The following is a 6193-nucleotide window of genomic DNA, read 5'->3' as shown; positions in this document are numbered from 1 at the left end:
GGGGGGGGGGGAGGGCGGCGGGCCCACAATCCCCCACGCGAAGCGGGGGGCCGAGGGGAAACGGGGGACGGCAGCGCGGCACCCCGCGCCCCACGGCGCTGCCACCGCTCCGTACCTGCCCAATGCGCTCACAAAGCAGCGGCGGCGGCGGCGCCCACCCGCGTCACGTGATCGCCCCTCGCGCCGCTCCCTCCTCCTCGCCTCCACGCGCGCGCGAGGCCGCTCCCCCGCCACGTGACGTGGCGCGACGCCGCACGCGCGCTCGCCCGCCCGCCGGCTCCTCGCTCCCTCCCCGCCCCCTCTCTCCTCGCGCCGCGGCCGCGCCTCGCTCCTCACGCACCACCAGCGCGCGCCCATCCGCCGTCCCTTCCGCCTACCCCCGGCACCACGTGAGCAGGGCGAGGGAGCCCGGCCCTTTCCCCTTCACGTGACCGGGGCTCCACCACCCCGCTCGCCGGAAGCGGGCGACCGGGCCCGCCCACCGGAGCTGAGGGGCGGGCGGGGCGGGGCGGTGCTGCGCGCGTTCGGCGTTGCGCTCAGCTGGGCGGTGCGTTTGAAGTACTTGCGGTTTTGTTGAACCTGGCTTCCTCTCCTCCAGACTAAGCAGTCCCGGATCCTTCAGCCGCCCCCACACGATTCGTGCTCCAGCCCCTCCGCAGCTTCACGCCTGCTCTGGACGCCGTGCTCTGCTCCACGGCCCCAACGGCCTTCTTGAAGCAGGTGGCCCAAAACTCAACGAACGCCCATGCGGGTCTCTGGGCTCTGTCCATTACCATCAGTGCTTCACGCCCAGACAGTGCTTTGGGTTTCCCAGAGCTGCCCTGTTCCTCCTCCACTCGATGTACTGGAGACGTCGTCACAGGCGTGTCAGGTATCCCAGACGGAATCCAAAGACTCATTTGCATCTGTCAGTGTATTTGCTGAGAGCACTGCCTGAACAGTCTTCAGGTGGGAAAATTCTGCACTTACCTTAATACTTGTGGGTGGTGTGGTGGTGGAAGAGGCTGCCCATTCCTGCAGGCACTCCAGGTCAGGCTTTAGGGCTCTGAGCATCTGATGGAGCTGTGGGTGTCCCTGCTCACGGCAGGGGAGTTGGAACAGATGACCTTTAAAGATTCCTTCCAACTCAATTGTTTCCCGATGTTTCTATGATCAATTTTGTAATCATTAGGTGCTTTCACCAGGCTGAACACAGGGAGGCACCCCACTGATGTGGAGGAATCCCAGAAGGCACCATGCCAAGTGATGCTGCAGTGCCAGCAGGAAAGGGAAGAGGATGCCACAGACTGATGGAGAGCAGCGGGGCTGACACAGCAGGGGGTGGCAGCACTTGGTGCAGTTCTGGCTGTGCCCCTCTGCCCCTGGCAGATTCCGTGGTGAGAGGACAGGGTTGGTAAAGATAATTGGCGAGTGTTTGTTTAGCCTCTGGTAGATCCGATGATACATCTCGTGATTTTGACATTTTCAGTGGTCTTGTTTCCTTTGCTTGTTTGCTCACCCTTTGTCCTTTGGCCTCCTTGTGAATAGAGAGGACATCAAATCGCTTTTTTCTATAAGCAATATTTGAACAATAGTCGATGCTGTTTGTGCTTCTGCCCTTCCAGCTTAGACAGAGCCGAAAGGCAAAAGTGGCTTGCATCCTTGATTTCCATTGTATGGGTGGGTAGGAGCTGTAACAGTTCCTACAGCTTGGAAGATGTAAGACATCCCCATTTCCACCTTTTCCCAATAAGATACAAGTTCTTTAGAAAAATCAAAATTCAGATCAAACAGTGCACAGATAGTTTTGATTTCTGGAGGCAGCTGTTGATATTTTATCTTATTACTTTTGGGGGAGAGAATAGGCTATAGCTCTAAACAAGGTTTTGCAGGCTTTCTGACAAACATATTCACAGCTCCATAATCTGTGTAGATTTAATCAGTATTATTAGCATCCTTTCATCATGACTTGGCAATCCTTAGCTAATCAGTATGGATATTTGATGTGTAGCATGCAACGACAAAGTCTCAGAACTCTTGGGATTCTCTTGTCAAATGATACAGTGCCAGCTGGAAGGTGTCTCCAAATATCACACAGAATCCAGCTTAGGAACATTTGGAATGAGAGACAATTAAACAAGGATACCAGGGAGAAAAAAAAAAAAAAATCCACCGACTTTGTGGATTTCTCTCTGCTATACATGGAATAATTACAAAAGAGAAAATAGCACATTTCAGCTCAAAAGCTTCCAGAGAACTGAAGTAATAAAATGATGCAGGCTGAAGTCAGAGACCTTTGCTGTAGCTGTTCAGCACATCTGGAATGGAGAACCTACATTAAGCACAGCAAAGGCTTGACCAGGCTTGGCAGGCAAATCCTCCCTACTTAGATATTTAATTCACTCCCTTCTGCTCATGTCAGCACTTTATCTGACATTTCTGTGACCTTTCCAGTTTTCCCCGTTACTAGAGAATAATCCATTGAAGGTGCAAATCCCTCCAGACCATATGTTTAAGCTCACTTCAGGGTTGTTTTTCTTAGTCACCTACTGCAGATGCCTTACATAGTTGGCTGAAAACCATCATTTTAGTGTGTTGGTGTTGGCCAGTAACACTTAAGGGGGATAAATGCTAAAGTTAAGAATATCACCCTGTTCCTGATTCAGAAGTCTGCTCTACTTCTGCATTACAGGCAATAATCATAGCATGGCTTGAGTTGGAAAGGACCTTAAAGATCACCTAATTCCTGCCGTTGGCTGGTTGTCCCACTAGACCAGGCTGCCCAGGGCTCCACTCAACCTGGCCTTGAATGCCTTCAGAGATGGGCATGCACAACTCCTCCGGGCAGCCTGTGCCGGGGCCTTAACACTCTGAGATCTCCCTGGAGCCTTCTCATCTCTAGAATAAACAAGCCCAACTTCCTCCAATTTTCTTCATAGGAGAGGTGTACCAGCCCTCTTAGCATCTTCATGGCCCTCCTCTGGACCTACTCCACAGCTTTGCCAGGCATAGATTCAGTTCTCCAGATGGGGTCTCAGAAGGACAAACTAGAGAGAGACAATCATCTCTCTCTCCCCACTGGCCACCCATCTGTTGATGCAGCCAAGGAGACTGGCTGCAAGCATGCACTGCTGGCTTGTGTCCTGTTTTTCATCTTCAGGATGAAATGATGAATTCACCAGTACCCTCAAGTCCTTCTCTGCAGGGCTGTACTCAATGAGTTCTTCTCCTAGTCTGTGTTAATGTCTGGAATTGCCCTAGCCCAAGTGCAGCACCTCAGTGGGTTCACAGAGTCCCACTTTCAAGCTTTTCCAGATCTCTCTGGATAGCATCCCTTTCTTCTGTCATGTCAACTGCACCATTCAGCTTGGAGTAATCAGCAAACTTGCGAAGGGTGCATTCAATCCCAGTATCTAGGTCATTGGTAAAGATGTTGAAGAGTACAGATCTGGAGATGGAACTCTGAGGCATGCCACTTGTCACCAGTCTCCACCTGGCCATAGAACTGTTGACTGCAACCCTCTGGCTAATCCTTATCCACAGTCAGCTCTTCAAATCCACATATTTTTCAGTGCTGCCTGTAGCCCTTGGTCCAGGTGTTCTCACCTTGACATCTGACTACAAAAGCAGATGATGTGTTTAGATGGTGTGTTTTCACGAGACTAAATTCTGGAATTGCTCTGTACTGCATTATCCCCCTTGTTATTTTATTTTCCTCCTTTTTTTTTTTTTTCACAGTTTAGAGGTAAGGATATGGTGTGGGACCGTGCCAGATGCTTTGCTCGAGTCCAGGTAGATGACGTCAGTTGTCCTTCCTTTGTCTGCTGGTGCTGCCATTCCATCACAGACGGCCATCAGATTGATCATGCATGATCTGCCACAGGTGAAGCCGTGCTGGCTGTGCTGAATCAGCTGCTCATCTCAGACGTGCATTGACATGTCTTCTGGGAGGATTAGTTCCATGATCTTATCAGGCACAGAGGTGAAGCTCATCACCCTGTAGCTCCCCAGGTCTTCCATTCCAAGCGATGTTTCCCTTTTTCCCCGGGCACTTCCCCTGGCAGCCACAACTTTTCAGATATGGTGGAGAGTGGCTTGGCAGCCACGCCAGCAGGCTCCATCAGAACCCTGGGATGCATGTCATCTGGCTCCATAGACTTGTACATATTAGTGAAAAGCACCTATTATTCACAGCCTTGGGCTGCAGGAGGTCCTCCCTTCTAATAAAATTGCTGCTCTTCTCTGGAAAAGGCTTGTAAGGCCTTAATCCATGACATCTGCATCAGTTGCACTCTGTTGTCAGAAGGCACTCCAGTAACCTCAGAGAGCCATTATGATTCCGTTGTACTCAGATTCTTTAAGAGGAATGGTTTCATGTACAGGAACCAAGTTTGACTTTCAGATTTCAGGTGAGTTTGTAGAGAAATAGGAATTCTCTCCCATTAGGGTGGAACTACTGAAAGTCTTGAATTCAAAGTGAAAGAGTGTCAAGAGATGATGCCCTTGAGTGCACAAGGGATTGCTGCTGCATTTGTATTTGAAGTGAGCCTCCAAAGATAATGTCAGGAAATGGAGGTATGTGTTTGATTGTGTTAACGTGCATGCCAAAGCAGGGCTTCAACAACATTTGTTCTGCAAAGGTAACTGAGCTTTCAGTGCCCTTCTAGTATATATGCCATTCACTGATTCATGGCATTAAAGGCAGAAAGGGTGATGATATAATTGTCTGCTTCTCATATAGATCAGGTCATTAAAATTCCTGACATTCATGGGCTGCATTAGTCTGTCACATCTCAGCATCACCCTGCAAATTGATGCTGGGCTGCCTGATCATCCCTTCAGCATCACTTCATACCCAGAGACAGACCCTCTTCTGTAGGTGCTGCCTGTAGCCCTTGGTCCAGGTGTTCTCACCTTGACATCTGACTACAAAAGCAGATGATGTGTTTAGATGGTGTGTTTTCACAAGACTAAATTCTGGAATTGCTCTGTACTGCATTATCCCCCTTGTTATTTTATTTTCCTCCTTTTTTTTTTTTTCTTCACAAAATATTTGCAGTGACTTTGTGTTTACTTCCAGATAACTGAGGAGACTTTAACAAACCTGGGTCTGATGAAGGTCCTGCAGAGCCGCACTGTAAGCGCTCATTTTGGGGAAGATGTTGGCAGTTATTCTGTGCAGTGCACGCTCTGCTGATGGTGAGTGCTGAGTTCATTCTGTCATACTCCCCAGTTTAATTCTGTGACATGCACACTGTTACCTTTATCAGCCAAAGAATCTCTGAGAATTAAGCAGGCTTTTTTTAACAAGGCTTTTTTTTTTTTTCCCCACACAAACCTGTTTCTTGGATTAATTTTATGTCTAGTCATGTATTGCATATAAATCAAGAACCTTGTTAGATTTCCATTATTTTGCCTGTGACATCAAGGAAAATAGTCTGCGGGTGTCTGGTCACCACTCTGTGCCCAGCTCAAACACTGGCATGCTTCCAGACTCTTACAATTTCCCAAGATTAAAATTATCACCTTGAAGCCAGACATTTTTCTGGGCAGGTTTTAAAGGACTCTCGGGTGTAGGCACCCAGGGTTAGTGATAGAAACCATTTCAGACAGTCAGATGTAACTTCTCACTACTCAGACTGTAAGGTAACAACCAGCTGTGCGCTCTGCTGGATGTTGCACTGGTCTCTCATCCTGCTTCTTACTGGATCAGATATTCTTGGAACACTATTATTTTTATAATCCTGTTAATGTTTCTAAAACCATCTACGGGAAGGTTAATACAATTACTAGGAACTGTTCTTTAAGAAGTAATCAGTTCTTACAAGCAAAAAAACAAAAATCCTTTTGCTGCTGTAGCTTATACCAGTTCATCTAGCAGAATAATGTAAAAGAATGTATCTGTTCCATTTTTGGTTCAAGTTACAGCAATACGCAGTTTATCAACCAAAGACACCTGCTGTTTACATGGGAGTACATTCTGGTCTGGCAGATTAGCAAAGCTGCAGTGCCCCACAGAAGCAAAGCTACTTCATTTACCAGACCACATTCATATCAATAAGATCTGCTAGAGGCTTTCAGCCATCCTTGCATAATGTCCTACAGTGCTTCTTTCAGTGCCCACAAAACATCTGTCATTATGTGCTGGATGCCTAGTGGAATCTCAGCTCTCCCTTACATCAGATGATGGAGATGTGCCCATATTTGTTTGGTA

At 48.3% G+C, this 6193-nt stretch overlaps 1 protein-coding gene and 1 long non-coding RNA gene across 3 annotated transcripts in view; one reads left to right on the top strand and one right to left on the bottom strand.

Annotated features, from left to right (window-relative positions):
* Positions 1–403, bottom strand: part of UBAP2 (ubiquitin associated protein 2) — a 70929-nt gene extending 70526 nt beyond the window's left edge. The window contains exon 1 of the mRNA XM_042831129.1: positions 341–403. The gene's annotated coding sequence lies outside the window, so the exon portion shown is untranslated. The remainder of the gene's footprint in view (positions 1–340) is intronic.
* Positions 404–584: 181 nt separating this feature from the next.
* The window catches only part of LOC122166966, an 11938-nt gene continuing 6329 nt past the window's right edge, over positions 585–6193 (top strand). Inside the window, exons 1-3 of one of the 2 annotated variants that reach the window (XR_006170926.1) lie at positions 585–948; positions 3718–3724; positions 5060–5178. This is a non-coding gene — a long non-coding RNA (uncharacterized LOC122166966). Of the gene's footprint in view, positions 949–3717; positions 3863–5059; positions 5179–6193 lie in introns of both variants that reach the window. The other variant, XR_006170927.1, reaches the window with a different exon arrangement.

The sequence above is a fragment of the Centrocercus urophasianus genome, unplaced genomic scaffold (assembly GCF_019232065.1).
Source record: "Centrocercus urophasianus isolate 14NV4802_14NV808 unplaced genomic scaffold, USGS_Curo_1.0 seq_35, whole genome shotgun sequence".
In the NCBI taxonomy this organism is placed as follows: Eukaryota; Metazoa; Chordata; class Aves; order Galliformes; family Phasianidae; genus Centrocercus; species Centrocercus urophasianus.
Note: the sequence above shows the minus strand (reverse complement) of the source record. Positions and strands in the feature narration are given on the sequence as shown.